Source organism: Pseudonaja textilis, chromosome Z (assembly GCF_049901715.1).
Source record: "Pseudonaja textilis isolate UNSWEBS1 chromosome Z, rPseTex1.2, whole genome shotgun sequence".
NCBI classification, from domain to species: domain Eukaryota; kingdom Metazoa; phylum Chordata; class Lepidosauria; order Squamata; family Elapidae; genus Pseudonaja; species Pseudonaja textilis.
Genome location: NC_142008.1, coordinates 39546998 through 39564312, shown reverse-complemented (window position 1 = coordinate 39564312; position 17315 = coordinate 39546998). Strand labels below are relative to the sequence as shown.

Here is a 17315-nt window from a genome sequence, read left to right as displayed (position 1 = left end):
CATACACACACATACATAATATGTTTGCGAAATTAATCCCTTTCTCTCTCTTGCACACATGCATCCCTTCATGAAGCATTTTCTGTCTCATGACAGTAACTCTGTCTCTTTTTCATATCACACCAAGAGACACTATGCTCATCAAAATGGTCAATAGAAGATAATAGGCAAGCAACAGCTGGTTTTTGTGCACTTGTGTGTAAAGTTTAATTTCAGCAAAAAAATATTGATTGGTGCTGCAGGTTTTGTAATAGTGCACATTTTCTTCACTATTTTTTAATCCTTTAATCTGTTTCCTGAATAGCTTAAGAAATAGAAATAATATATTCAGCAAGTAGACAGATGGTTTCCTTCAGAAAAAAATACTATACTGCCACATATCATGAATGACAAAGCTGACTTGGCATATATAATTGAAAGCCAGCTGGGCACCAAAGGTGGGTGTTCATTTCTCAGAGATGTGCCAAAACATGCATAGGAATATACCATGATCAACCAAGATACCCTACTGATTTTTAGAGATATGATTCCACAGATTACTGGATACAAGACCTTGTTTGTTAAGTTCGGGCTCTGTGAATCATTTTAGAATTGTTGTTTGATTTTAAGATCAGTTGGAGTCAGTGGCTGGGTTGGTAGTATAGTTATGGGCCTCAAAAATATCAACTTGTTTCCCTGGGAGGTGAGTGGGTAGAGTTTGATGCAGTTTCAAAGTTGTTGTTGCTGTTGCTGCTGCTGCTGCTGCTGCTGTTATTTAATCTTCAATTTTATTCACAGTCTGGCGCCGTCAAAAACCTAGTGGCTCAGGTCCTAACCAAGGATCTAAGTGATAGATATTTGGGCAGTTCCGAGTATAGTGGTTTTTTGCAAAGCCGGAATATTCAGGTCTAATAAGGTCAGGATTCCATGTATGTAGACAGCCATTTGGATATTGCTCCAAGGGTTTCTATTACTATTGATTTCTTCCTCTACAATCACTTAACTTTGCAAATCATGATATTTCATTATTTTTTCTAGCTGTTTCTCTTCAATTTATGTATCACATGGTATTGCAATATCAACGACTTTTCAGAAACTGATACAATCCCCACAAAACCATTTACTTGAGCTGGAGTAGAGATGCAAGGTTGATCTATGTTACACCATGTCAATAACATTGTGGTCTCCTTGCTACTATAACAATCCTAATAATATGATAATAATACATTGGAATGCAATGTTTTATTGTGTTTTATTTTTTGATTACATGCCCTAAAAGTTTAAAGCCAGATTAAGTCCAGTGAACTTTACTAGACATCAGTTGTTCCAAATTCTTCATTGAAATGTGTGTATGTGCTGTAGCATGTATGCACATAAGGGGTGTGTGTTAACTGTTTTTATTTATTTATTTTATTTGTCAAGCATGTATTAGATAACAGATATAAGTATAAACATGATTATTAATACATGAAATGGATAAGAATAAAAGGGAACATTAAGACCGGGATGGTAGGCACATTGGTATGCGCTTATGCTTATTAACTGTTCACAGTTAATGTGCTTTCTTTTGAGACTAAATATTTTTGGCTAATATTTTCATCTGAATATATTTAACACTTTACAAATCCATACTACCTGAGCTATATAATTGAAGTCTGTATGGTGATAACCATTTTCACTGGGATGAAGAGGTGTCATCTGTAGATATTACTATGCAATATAAACCCTGCCCCTTTTCTGCATGTGTCATCATGTACATAAAACGTATGAGGCTTCAATCATGCAGTCATCCCATCCCACCCCTGATGGCTCCAGCCAGTGGCAAAAAAAATAGTACTTTATAGTTCTTTAAAATCTAGTGCTTTCTCAAACATTTCTATTAAAAGAAGATTCCACATTGCATGGAAATGGCTTTCCAGGTAGCCTTTTAAAATGTCTTGAGTAGTATCTCTGACATAGTTTCAAGATTGCATTTAACTAAATATGATATTGTATAATAGTATCACTGGGCATTGTCTGAGCCCTGTTGTACAATTATTACTTGTTCTCTTACTCTCACAGGATTTCTGTCAAACATTCCCTATGTACAAAACTTTGTTCTAGTCAGAGAATGTTCTGTGTTCCTAAGAAGTTCCATTCTTTTCCTCATGGAATATGCAGATCCTGTTTTTCCAAGACAGTTTGTCATTTTCTGGAACTACAAATTCTGGAACAGAAAGTGCTGTTCCAGATGTGTTCTGGCTGTGAAATTTATTTCTGGAAATGATTAATTACTTTGGAGTGGCCAAGGACTCTCCCTGACCAGTACATAGAGTTTTGCACAAACCTCCTTTTCCGCTGTAACGCAAAAAGACTGACCTTTTCAATAAATTTTAAAAATTGATTTGTACATTTCAAAAAAAAATCTATTAATCACTTGGGACCTAATTTCATTAACATTGATAGGCATAGACAGCTGCATCCCAATGTTCAGTATTAGGAATTAATATCTTAAGATAAAGACATCTTTCAACATTGAAACTGGAAATGAGTTATACTTTGTTAATCAGAATCACAAACTTTAATGTGTTTGACCTTACATGAGCAAGTAACATTACTTGTTATTGAAAATAAGAGAGAGTTTTAAAGCCTTTTAAAAGTAGCTGCTTATTAAATGATTGGAATTGGTCCCTTTTCAAAGTACATACTCTTCAGGAGAATAACCACACCAAGTTTAATTTAACCATAGGTAATAACAGAGCAACAGACAGATGTTGTCAAGTTTTATTTTGCTGCAGTGTCTCCTGGGATACACTCAGTTACTCTTTTTGTCCAAAGATCCTTGTCCAGAACAATATTATTCAGACTATTTTCATCCTTCCTTTTCATGTTTCATTACATTAGGAACGTCCTCACTAACCAAATCCCAATTGAAACTAGTGATGCTTGTTAAAGAGCTAATTCTCTCTCACTCTGTCTCTCTCTCTCTCTCCCCCCTCTCTCTCACACACACATACACATACAGTTCCATATATTCCTCTGAGTAATACTTTCTGTTCCTCCTGCCAAAATCATAAACTGCAGGCCTTCAAGATCCCAAGATTTAAAAAGTCTTCTATCTCCTTCCCTTTTCATCTGTGAAAGTTTGATGCAAAGGATTTTTATTTAGCTAGTTCAAGGAATTGATTATTGTAGTTCTTGTTAAGGTTATTTCCAGGGGACTCTTCTTTTTTTTGCATTAATTCTGGAGATGTTTACGTTCTGCAGTATTCTGCAGTATTATCAAGCAATAACAATATGTACGATTGCTTTGTTTAGTATGTTTCAATTACAAATGTTTTTATATGTTGTAAAAAAATGATAAAATTTTGTATCTGCTTTGGATCTTATTTGTACAATGTAGATTTATTAATTTAAAAATCAAAAATGTTAGTTCATTTTGAAACTAATCACTGGGTCAGAGAATAACTTGCCCCTAAAGCAAATGTAACCATTAAAAGCAAAAAAGAAACGAAAGGAAGGGCAATCTCTACCAAAGGTACTTCACCTTTGATAGATGATACTTCAAAAGGAGCAAACTAATTACTAGTGTATAATGACAACATTGGAAGAAATGGAGTGTTTTCAGCATACCCTTTTCATGTGGGACAGAGTTGGTCTTCCCCCTATGAAAATAGTAAGTTACTTTTTAAACTATAATAAATTTAAAATATAATAAATTAACTGCTGAAAATGATTATAGATTCTGAACTATAAAGATAAAAGTAAAGGTTTCCACTGTCCAGTCATGTCCGACTCTGCTGACAGTACCCATCTCCATTTCTTAGCCAAGGGAGCCAAAGTTATTTGAAAACACTTCTGTGGTCATGTAGCCCGTATGGCTATACTCCAAGGTTCATGGAACTCTGTTACCTTCCCACCAAAGTGGTACCTCTTTATCTGTGCGAATTTACATGCTTTCGTATTGCTAGATTGACAGGAGCTGGGGCAAGTCATGGTACCTCACTTGGGGTTTGAATCTGGACTGCCAGCTTTCCAGCTGACAAGCTCAGTATCTTTAACCACTGAGCTATTGCGTCCCCTCTATGCTGTTAACAATAAGGGATGCCATTCTTAGAAGCTGTAGGATAATGATTTTCAAACTTTGAAACTTTTAAGATGTATGGACCATTACCCAGAATTTCCCATCCAGCATTCTGGAAATTGAAGTCCACTCATTTTTAACTTTCCCTAGACCCTACAAAAAAGCAGCCAGAAAGTTGCCTAAGTGATTAGAAAGAAAGGTTAGACAATCCTTTTACCTTAATATAGATTAAACAGTCATTTAATCTTATGTTTGCATAGTAAGATGGGTGGCATGTAATACATACATACATACATTTATCTAAATTGGACATTTGTGCAGATTTACATAATCTACATTATAGATTCATTAGATCTATTATAAATCACATTGAGATTTCCTTGAGCAGGAAGCAGTTTATAAATGTTTTAATATATAATTTGCATTCAAATGACCAAGTACTTGTACTGGGTTTAAGTAATATGTAAAGATGAGTAGCACCTTAATAATTTCATACAAATATATTCCTTGTTTCTTTACAGCAATATAATTACATGATCATAGAAGAAAATAGCCATGTAAGCCATAAGGCCCAACCCACTGTTCCACATAGGAATGCAGACTGAAAATTCTTCAAAAGTTGGTTTTCATGTCTTCTGCTTGAATTTTTCCAACAAAGGACATACTACCATTTCCTTTAGTAATTCATTCCATAGTTAATTTGCTCATGCCATTAAGGAATTTTATTATATAGAATCAGAATTTGCCTTATAATTTAAGATTGCTATTCTGTGTCAGTTTGTTTGTTTGCTCAAAATATTTCAATACTCTCTTATAAGTTCTTTCGCTTTCACAATTGAAAATGTAAATATATAACAATAAAAACAATAGATTAGAACAAAAACATATTAAATAAAATGATGAACAGAAACAAACTCAACTACTTAGTAAGGAAATACCTAGATGAAAGGATAGGCCTTGATCAGGTACCTAAAAGATACTAGGCTCCACATAGAGAGGTCAAATGTCACCAAAAATAAACTTGCCTGTGAGCAACTCTGCCAATCTTGGCCTACACAACAAGATCTCCATTTATTACTATGGCAGTCAGCCAGATCTATGATGGTGAAGGTAGTCTGCCAAGTATCCCCTTCAAGATGTTCAGGACCATATGTGCCAACAGCAAGCCTTGCATTTCATTCAATGTAGTTGAGTCAAGGGCTTCTGCAGGAATTTCCTACTGAGATGGAGAAATATCTTGATTACTCTCCACTGCCTTGACCTCTTGGAGGAAAGATGTACTATTTAGGAAACAACTTATAAATAAGGAAAATGAATAAAAATAGCTTATATAATTAAAATGATTCAGTGACTGATTGCTACCTTGTGAGGAGCTTGGAAATGGCTATCCTAATTTTGATTTATTTATGATCCATATATTGCAATAGGGAGATGAAACAGTATTTTCCATTTCCATTTAGCAAACTGCATTAAAATTTTGACCTGGTCTGGCATTTGGTCCTCTAAGTAAAAAGAAACTTTGATTACTCTATCACAAGGGTATCAAACTCGTGTCGTCACGGCAGCATCACGTGACATATCCAGACTTTTTCCCTTCGCTAAACCGGGTGGGAGCAGGGCCAGCACATGACACATCTGGCCCGCGGACCACAAGTTTGATACCCCTGCTCTATCAGGAAGATCCATATTAATATTTCAGACCCAGACACTTAATCTCAGATAGGGAAAATAGTAATTGAGGATTATATATTACAATCCTAATATACTATAAAAGAAGATTAAGACAGTGGTTGATTTGTTTTTCATATGGAACAGCTTAACCCTGCAGGTTACTGTAATGCTACCTTGCAGGTTCATGCCAAATGATTATATCTAAAACAGTAATTCCTGTGAGTTTAGACAGTTTGTCTTACAGCAATCATGAGAGCAATCCTAATATCTGGAGTAAACCAGATTGCCTACTTAGATCTAAAGACCAGTTATCTATTTTTTAAAAGTTTCTATCCATTTTCATTTATTGTGCTTGCTGTTGTTATGTGTTTAAATGTCCTTATTCTTCTATAATGTTTTAAAATAAACAGTAATTCCACCAGACTTTCTATTTCTGTTCTGTCTGCTTGGAACATGTTATCAGGGCACAATGATATCAATGAGTAGAATGACAGAATGATATAATTCTCTGCTTCATATTTTAATATATGAACTGATCTTTCTGTGTAAATGTTTATACTTATTTTTATTTAGAGCTGCTGGTAGTTGTATCATAAGTAATAATCTACACCAAGATTGTATAAATAGTAATAAATATTGACTAATTCTGTTTCAACTGAAGCACTTTACTGAACTTACTTGACAGCCGTCTGAATGTTTAGGAATGCTTTGGAGAATAGAAGAAATTGCAGTACAGCCAAAATAGAGATTTCTTATTGCTTAGATATGGCATTGGATATAAGCCGTTTAATATTGTTTTAGATTCCAGTGATTTGCTACAATAGAAATGTAACTTTGAATGCATCATTATAAGTTCTGTTAATTATGCTCTAATTTTATATGGTAGTGTAAGGATGTGGTATTTTTAAAATGTAGAATTGACCAGGAACCAGAAGTTGTAAAGAACAAATACTAACAATTTTAAAAGTTGACATCCTATTTGATTGACAGTTTTGAAATATCATTGTTTCTGCCTTAAAACTTCTGAGGAGAATTTTTAAGTTTGATGTTCCCATTCAAAATCTCACAACATTTCTGATAAGAACATCAAAATCTGAGAGATTTTGTAATCATGCAAGAGATTCACTATTTATTTTAATATTTCTTTTTTAATTTTTTTTGTCGCTAAAAGTCCTGCAGATATCATGCCATTGAGTGGTATTCTATGTCCAACTCCTTTGTTAGAGTTGCTCTATGACAGCAAAGACATGAAAATGGTTTATCAGTTTTAAAAAAAAATTATAGAAGAAGAATACATATAATAAAAAATATATGTGATAAGATTAAAGTCTAACGAATAAAAATTAGAACTTGCAAAGCATTTGATTTCAAAAAAATTTCACATTAAATTAAAATAAGATTGGCTCAAAGTTTAAAAATCACATTGTTTTTTATTATTATTATTATTCACAAAAAAACAACAGTGTACACAGCAAATGAGATTACTATGCTGTGTTTCATTTCACAAATCACTAGTCCAACACTTACCAAACATTTAGGATTGCGTGATGTATTGGCGGATTATGCGAGTAACCCAGTAAGGTGGCCTTCTGCAGCTAACCAATGGTAATTTTGTCAGCACCAATTGTTTTCAAGTGCTTGCCTAGGTCTTTAGGCACAGCACCTAGTATGCCAAGTACCACTGGAACTGCACTGGTTTATGCCAGAGTCTTTGCAGTTTTATTCTCAAGCCCTGATATCTGCTGGTTTTTTCAAGTTGTTTCTCATCGATTCTGCTGTCACCAGGTATGGCAATGTCGATGATCCACACTTTTTTCTTCCCCACAATCATGATATCCAGGGTATTGTGTTCCAAAACTTTGTCAGTCTGTATTCGGAAGTCCCACAGTAGTTTTGCATGCTCATTTTCGACCACTTTTTCAGGCTTATGATCCCACCAGTTCTTTGTGACACAAGTTCCAGTGGACCATCTAAGCGACTTTGTTATGATGTTTGTTGTCTGTCTGAGCGATTGTCTTACAACAGCTCAGTATGTGATCGATGGTTTCATCCGCTTCTTTGCAGAGTCTGCATTTGGAGTCATCAGCAGATTTTTCTATTCTTGCTTTGATTGCATTCGTTCTGATGGCTTTTTCTTGGGCTGCAAGAATCAGGCCTTCTGTCTCTTTCTTCAGTGTTCCGTTGGTCAGCCATAACAGGTCTTTTCCTTATCTACTTTTCTTTGGATAATGATAATGATGATGGTGATGATGATTATAATATTACATTAAAGAATAGATAACATGGTCCTAAAATGTTAGGTCTGAAATTCTCTTGAATTCAGAATTTGAACTAAATACTTCACTTTTATTTTATGAAGCTATCATTTTCAGCCAAAAATCCTTTTCCTCTATAGATGGGATCATTTTATAGAGCATGTTTTCTGTTCCAAGAGATTCTGAAATTGTTGAACCAATTTTATTAAGGTGAATCCTTTTATTTTTCCTAACCCCATAAATTTAATCAAAATAGATAGGCTGTGATTACAGATACTAATTCTCCACAAGCAGTATCAAAAGTTGAATGGAATAGAAATTTAGATTCCAAAAACTATATATTTTTTGGAAAGTTGTAAAATAGTAATTATATAAAGAGAACATAAAATTAACTTCTGGATCACTGTCTCCTGATGTATAGAAAAAGATATTCTGATTTAGTGTCACTCAAAATACTCTATCAGAAAATATATTATCTTTAACAGAGAAATTTATCTATGGTGGCCTGGCCTTTATATTTCAACCATGGTAAAATAACCTCTTTTTCTACATGCATTATTCATAACATTCTGTACTAGACAAAGTCAGTCTTACCAGTAAAATAGTTTCTTTTTTGCATAATTTGGGTTGGTATTTCAGAAAAAAAGAATGTATAGACAGAATTAGATAAAAACCAGTTTACCCCTGGAAGACAGGATGACGATATCTGGAACAACGAACAATGTTCTTTATCCTTTTTGTTATTTTCTTGCTTTATTCAAATTACAATCTAACAGTGATTTCTGAAATGGTGTGAAGAGATTTTTTTTACATAATTATTAGAACTAGTCAAATTAACTGAGACAAATGCTACATAAAGCAATGATATAATACTCAGTCGATTTTCTGTAAATTTAGATTGCCAAATGATGCAGGGTTTTTTTCTTAGTCATGTTCAGAAAAATGTGACTAAGAAGAATTATGAAGATTCTGACAGTCTGATACTAAATATTAGTTTACATTATGATAGAAGAAAGTGGATAATTGAATTACTTTGGTCTTAGAATCTAAACTGGAATAGTTTTTTTCTGTTTAGGAAATGTATTTATAAAATTAAAATGTTCATAAATAATCACAAAATACAACTTCCATTGCTTTCAGAAAGAAGAATGTTGCTCCCTAACATGCTAATAGATTACATTCACCTCCCTGAGTTATCTATACATTAATAAAGTTGAGATTAAAAATCTAATAAATATATTCAGGTATCAAACTTAATGGTTGAAATTTGGAGAGTCAGTTTTCCAGAGCTAATCTGTTCCTGAAGGTAGTTATGAGAATAAAGTAGAAAGGATCACCTGTTAGAAATAACAAAATATAGTATGACAAACTCAATTAAAATGTAATACTTACATTTTAAATGGTTATGTCTTTCATTTTTTTTCCTCGTGCATTTTTCATTCAGAAAGCATTTAGAAATATTATTTTGCCATTTTGTTTAATTTGACATTACCATCTCTTGGCTATGTATTAACTAATGTATTTCCTATATCCGTATTTGTGGCTTTTTTTGCTTTCTACTGGCATATCTGCTCTATAGTGAAGTTTCCTTATTGAAATCAATTCTCTTTGTTCATTAATACTATTTCAAGCTAACTAAATTAACAGGCTCCTCCTTTAATATATATGAAAATTATTAAAATTAACATTGAAAAACAAAGGGTGGCAAAGAGTGATATTATACGTATAGTGTAGTTCTACAGTATAGGCTACTCTATTAAGCTTTATCGCTGTCCTTGCAAATACAGTGGAATTGTTTCCTCTTATCCATGAAAAAGGTTCAGCAGTCGATCTCTATTCAATTTCCTCAAATTATTAAATATATATGAGATTGGTGCTTGTCACTGAAAGCAAAGGTTCCTGTAAAGACTAGCAGTAAACTGCATCACAAGTGACTATACATTGTTGATCTCCCACGGGCAGCAAATCCAGCCCATAATTGTCTAGTGGCAGGAGCTGAGCTTCATCATTTTGTCAGTTCACTAATAAGGAGATCACTGCAGATAGAGAATCCTAGATTTACATGTGACAGATGACAAAGCATGATGGGAAATTTGCCTTTAAGGACAAGCTTGTGTGGTGCAGTTTACAACAGGCACCCCTTCTCTGGTTCCATAATTGACAAGAAATGCTATTATTAAGTGGGTCTGGTGAGATAATTAGCATTCAGGGTAGCATTTTTAATCAGACTTGAGTCAGATAATTTATCACAGTGGTAGCAAGCTGTCAGGGTCATACTATAAATACTCATTAAAGATGAATAAAGATTAAGTGCAGCCTGAAATAGAATTCAGCAAAGTAGTACTTACGAATGGTTTCACTTCAATATTTGCTGTTAATAATTTGATGTGCTATTGGCAAAAAGATCAGGTCTCTGCATTGAGCTCATTTAGGTAAAGGATGATAATATTGTGCAGCTGAGATGTCTGTTCAGCATCTATTTTAGACTGAATTTTTTTTCATAATTGATCAATTGGAAAAAAATATTCATTCAAAAATGCTTATTTAGTATGACTGTGCCCGCGGTTGCTATTGTTCCGTAGTAATAAATTGACAGATTAAAGAGAGAAGTGTTCCATCTTGAAGGCAGAACTAATTTGTTAACATTAGTATGCTATTGCACTTTGAATTCAGTGTAACTCTCTTATCTTCAATAAGTTCACACATGAACAGTTTATGGCAATTTAAAATGGTTTCCAGTTAATTAAAAAAACAGCATTCAAATATTTCTAGCATTAGCACAATGCTTGATTTTTAAAGGTATATAAGAATAAAGAATATTCATTATTAAGAATGCATTATTCATTTAAAAGACTCAGAGGCAGGGTATTTATTCTTCATTTTCCAATATTCTCTCTCACCTTCATGCTAAATAAATTTATTTTGAATTTTTTTAAAGAAATAAATATATTGGAATTCTCTTAAGTGAGTATAGGCATCTTGCCTTTACTCTGGGTGCAACCCACAATCCATGTACCTTAAATTTTCCCAGTGATCCTACAACTCGCAGCTTTCTGAAACTTCAGTATCATTGTTGGAGAATATTTACAAAATGATTTCTATGGGGCATTGGGGACCATCAGGGATGGGCAGTGAAGGAGACTATAAATATATATTAATAAATACACACACACACACACACACACACATATATATATTTGTTTTCTGAGGTTCTCGCGGGTATTTGTATGTGGATCTTTGGTTGTTTGAATACCATATATATATGGTATTCAGCTTTGTTCGGGTATTTTCCCATGTCATTATAGTTGTGCTGTTAAAGTTGTAGCAACTTTTCGGCAGAATCTCATCTGCCATCATCAGGCTTCTGTATTGTGTTCGTCTGTGAGTCAGACTTTCACTGTGAAAACATATGTATGTTTTCTTAAGCAACGTTTCAACAGAATCTCATCTGCCATCATCAGGCTTCTGTAGAACAAAGATGAACACAATACAGAAGCCTGATGATGGCAGATAAAATTCTGTCGAAACGTTGCTACAACTTTAAAAGCACAACTATAATGACATGGGAAAATACCCAAACAAAGCTGAATACCATATATATAGGTGGTATTCAGCAGCTTCTGAGGTGGTATTCAGCAGTTTCTGACCAGTTCTGGAAAACCAGTAGCAGAAATTTTGAGTAGTTTGGAGAACTGGCAAATACCACCTCTGACTAGAGATTTTACAATATTGTTCCCCTGCCATGCCTACCAAACCATGCCCACAGAACCAGTAGTTAAAAAATTTGAATCCCGCCACTGATCACGATTTTCAGAAATTTTCTATAAATGCAAAGTGTACAATTTATGAAAGTCAGATGCAGAAAGTTTTGGATCACAGAATTTGTGTTGGAATGATGGGTGTTAAAGAACTTAGAGAATAAATCACAAATGAGAAATGTTGATGATTAATATCAAATATGTCATTAATATAGCATTAAAATAGAACTATAAATGTACAAAACACAGTCCATTTACTAAATAGATGAGCACAAAAAGTGATATTACATATGAATATGGTTATCCTAAAGATGGACAGATATAGTCTCAGTGCCAGTTGAACAGAGCAAAAAAATTAAATGAAATATGCATGTTTTTGAAGTTAACACTTCAAATATCAACATTATCTGGATGAGAATAACAAGCAATAGAGTGAGTTGGTACCACAAAGTATTAGTATTTTCCATTTTTCTTCATAACTGTCCATTTTAAGATTTTATTTACCTTATTTGGACAAGAATGATATTTTATGTGTTTTGAATGAAAAAATAGTAAATTTCTTAAGTATGATAATAATTCTTGAATAAGGTGCTTGTAATAAATTTACTATCAATTTACTATCATTTCAAAAAGAATTAACTCCTCTGGTCATATTTATGACCTCGATATTGTTCACAGCATTGCCTAGGCTAGCTGAATGAAAGCATTCAGGCAGTCTGATTTTAACTGACAGAAGCATAGATCAAACCATGATTGAGGGAATGATGAGAAAATTTAATGCTAATCAAAATAGATGGCAAGCCCAGAATTAATGTAAATGTGATAGAGGTGGTAGAGAAATTGATCCCTAGTTTGGAATATTCTAAGTATTTGTGATACTATATGTAAAAATCATCCAGATAACGACCATAATTGCACAAAATTTCCTCAGTAATGCTGATGATGATCTCTGCAGCTCCTTGTTGCAACAAGCATTTCACTGACAGGACACATGATGTGCAATAATAAAATGTAAGAATATAGTTCCATATTTCCATTTTTCTTAAAGGAAATTATTCACAAAATATGATTACATGATAGGTGGATTTGTCCTTGCATGCATGGTTTTTGCAGATAGAATAATAATGTGACGGAGAAAATAAAAGATTGTGTTGTAATGCATTGATTTTATGTGATCAGCTTCCTGGCAGCTATAATTAGAGTTACAGTGCCCTTCTATTTAGTCTACTTGGTGCACCATGTTATATAATGAAGAATTAAATATCATGACATCAGCTGTGATCCAGTAGAACAAGAAATATTTTTATTTGTATAAATTGACCGCATCCATTGGATGCTAAAGTAGCTATAATAAAAATTGCATCAAAATAAACTTTTGATACAGAATGTCACATTTTATTGATTCATTTAATTTGCAGGCTCTGTTATGAGTAAACTTTTTTGCTACCATGGTTTTCAGTTATACTTAATAAGTTTAAAGTAAAATTAGTTTCAAGTGAAAAAAGGAAAAATAAAAATATATTAATTGGCATAATCCATGCTAAATAAATAATTTAACTTAAATTAAACAACATTAATTGCTTGACCAAGCTTGGACAATATTGCTATAAGCCTGACTCACACAGCCTTGTGCGTCAGAAATTTATTTTTAATATTATACCTATTTGAAATATGTGAATTTTTCATGACAGAGTGAGCTACCCTATGCTATAGATGGAATTTCATACTTATGAGCTGTTTTGGCGTCGTATTTCAACCTGATATATTCTGCAGTTCCATATCTTTTTGTAATTTATGGGATTGAGTAGAGTCTTTATTTTTTAATTGTTCTCTCATTAGATATTGCAAAATAAAAAGAACAGTATATCTCAATATTATTAAGAAAATATTCAGGATGCTTTTAAAAAGTGTAAGTGTAATTAGCCTGAAATCATTTATACAATTTTTGTTCAGTCACTTTGAAAACTTTGATGGCATGTAATTATCATTAATATTCAGTGGGATGAATTTTGTGATCAGTTTCCATTCCATAGCCCAATGTCATACGGTTGGTTTAGTTTGTAAGCTTGTGTCTTCCATTAGCTTTTCTCCCCATCTTTGCTAAAAGGGTTCTAAGGAATCTATCACTTGCTTATCTGTTATATTAACTACTAAACAAAACTAATGTAACATTTTATGATTTTTCTATTTGTGGCCACTCACATTTATATGAAATCATGTGGACACTTGAGTCAATTTTCCATACCACTGCAGAATATATGCAAACTTAATTTTGTTCTAATTCTCATTACCTTTTTCTCAACATGGTGAACATGTACATTGTTTGAGTTTTGTTCTTATGCCATTGCAGTCTCAGTTCCTGTTCCAAAGGAAGGATGTGAGATAGAGAGAGTAGGGAGTAACTTTAAATATTACTGGTATTCATGCATATATTCTGTGTCCATTTGTCATTGTGATATATACTGGTTTCCTTCCAGTGAACATCAACAGAAAAACTATTTACACATTTGGATCCTGTTTTCTTGGAGATATGGATTTCCCCCAATTCTCTAATTTATTATTCTATATTTTGACTCCAAGGGTATTATTACCTCATATTTTTAGTGCATGTTATCATGTATGATTAATTCATATTCACTGATGGCTAATATCTGTTGTATAATTTTGCTTCATTTTTATTTATCCTTGTTTTTTACACAGGTTTTCTGTTATGATTATTATTCTTTATGGTTTGAATTCTTAAGTAAGAGCTTTGCTGCTTTTTGGAAGTGATCTAAAACTGGCTCAGCAGTTTGTGACAGAATTGTGTTTCCACTGATTGTGTAAGAAGGAAGAGATCATAATCTAGGTGTAAAGTATAATTCATGAAGATTTCTCATAAATAGTTCTATAGAGACAGTTTTTTTTAATAGAAGCACATATACTGGAAACACTCTACAAGTTGTTTTTAAGATTTATTTTTTTATTTTTTGTTATAAGCTATTACTGATCAATAATAGGAAATATATTTTTAATTTTGCATTATGATTTTAATCAATGTATTTACAAATCCCTACAGACATGTGGCAATTTGATATTTAGAGTGAATAATCTGTGGCAATCTATTATAATCAAAGAATGATAACCTTTATATATTTTGAATATATCAGTTTGAATTAAACCCTCAGATTTAATTACATAGTTCTAATACAAATTGAATTCTATGACATTTTAATGTGACTGCAGCATATTATACCGTAAGTATGTGAGGTATTTTTAAAAGCAATGTTATATAAGAAAACATTTTTCCTGAATATTTTGTGTCAAATAAGTTGGCTTTTTTCATCATCCAAAATTCTCTGGCAGTAATTATAATACACATTTTATTGTTACCACATATGGCAATAATATTAGGGGATCCGTTTTAATATGCATTCACTCAAAGTAACATTTGTGGATATAAAAAAAGTCTTTGGCATGCATGAACAATGTTCTTTTATCCTTTGTTGCTATAAGAGACTTTGGACATACATATCATTTTGAATAAAACACATGTTCTGTGAAGCAAAGCTCTGGTGGCAACCTGTAGAGGGCTCCGCAATACCATCTTTTGCATCTAAAGTTGCTTGAAAGAAGGGGGAAGGGATTTTGTTTGGTAAACAGGCAAGGTAGATATTTCAGTAAGAAGTACATATAACATAGTTTCACAGTTTTGTACAAGTAACAAGCATGATTTTACTTAACAAATTTATAGAAATTAATTAAATACCAATATATGCATTTTCCCCACTTTTTCTTTCTATCATTTTAGGTATGATGATTGTTTTAAACTTTTAGCAAATGGTATGTTGAATTTCTTCTGATTTGTTTTTTCAGTTGTAATTTGTTTGATTTAGTAGCAATGAATTATTAATTTTAATTTTTATTTTTACAACAGTGCTGATACAACAAATGGAGGGGAAAAACAGTTTTCTTCTCTATTCAAGAGAAAGTGCATTCTGATTCGGAAGGGATGTGCTTTCCTATCTGCAGTCTCTTATTTCCTTGAGTTACTGAGGAGGAAGTAGAAAAGAGAAGAATTTACCCCTTCAAGGGCACCAACAGATCTCTTTATAAAATGATTTTAGCACTTACAGATGATGCTGTTTTTTATTTTTATTGTTCTATATTCTCAGCAACCCACTGGGTCGACGTATGAAAATCTGTCATTATTTCCTTTTCAAATCATTGTTCAAATGTTATTGTTAAATAGATATTTATGTACATGCATTTCTACATGTAAGTATAATTCAAATCTAGCATTAGAGTCAAAGAATTCTGATTCACTCTCACCAGTGGAAAGTCAATGGAAATTCCTTTTTCTCAGCCTAGCCCATCTCACAATCTGTTGTTGTGAAGAAAAATAAGGAGAAGAAGCATGGTGCATGATTTGAGTCTTTGAATGACTTGGATGAAAAGAGATAACAATAACAACAACATGCACCTCCATCATATAATAATTTCATCTCATACCATACATTTTCATAATACCATACATTTTCAACAAACTTCTAAGTAAATATCAACTTATAGATATTGTAATATATTGTAATAATTTCAAAGACCAAAGAGTGTAGGACAGTAGTCTTTAGTTTTTAAGATGAAATACGGTCCTAATAACCCCTTAATGCCTGGCCATATTGGGTCTAATGAAGAAAATTGTCAGATGTGTGGAAGATAATATTGTAGTAGATTGTCTTTATGCTTTGTGAGATATAGTTATTCATTTCCTCTATCCTGAAGATAATTGATATATCAAAATTCAAATAATCAACTCATCTTTCATTTTTTATTCCATGAACTGGAAATCCACTAATTTCTTTTAGATCTTGAGAACTCCCTTAACTGATCTTCTTTTAGAATGGATTGTGAAGAAATCTGATCATCTACTAGAATGATGTAAAGATAACAACTTTCTATCCTAAAATAGCTTTCCATCCTAAAATTCAGTGTTTTCTAAACTAACTAAAACTAAACTAAAATAACTAAAAATAAAAGAATAAGAATTACAATATTTGTTTTTAGTAATGCACTAATTAAATCCTATATATCATGTCACTTAGTAAGAGCTGTGTAATCTGGGCTAAATTAAACAATTAATGATGTATTAAAAATATCTTTCAAATATAATTGTATTTTGTTGAAAAATACTCCCATACAACCTAAACTAAAGGTTTTTGAAGGGTTTTCTTTTATTGCTGTTTAGTGTAATAAGGTATCTGAACCATGATAAAAATGGGTTATGAAATGATCACATAAAACTATTTCCTATGATTTAGCAGTAAGCCATCAACTATGTATTGTTAGCAGCAAGTTTGGTTTGTAAATTAATGACCCAAAGCAAAAACAAAGCTGATGAATGCCCTAACAATCTAGCTGTTAAATGCTTTGAAAGTGAATTCTGAGATGGTAATTGGGGCATTAAATTGTACTCAATGGCTTTTATGCCTTTATTAAGCTTTTGAAAAATTAGCCAGGGCAAGCTTTATCCATTACAGAACATAAGACATTTATTTGGGTCCATGTAGTAAAGCATATGAACTTGAAACTTGTCAGGAATTGCTGACAAGT

The 17315-nt window shown here is 32.6% G+C and overlaps 1 protein-coding gene across 1 annotated transcript in view; it reads left to right on the top strand.

Annotated features, from left to right (window-relative positions):
* The window catches only part of JAZF1 (JAZF zinc finger 1), a 137210-nt gene that overhangs the window by 83877 nt on the left and 36018 nt on the right, over positions 1-17315 (top strand). The window lies entirely within an intron of this gene.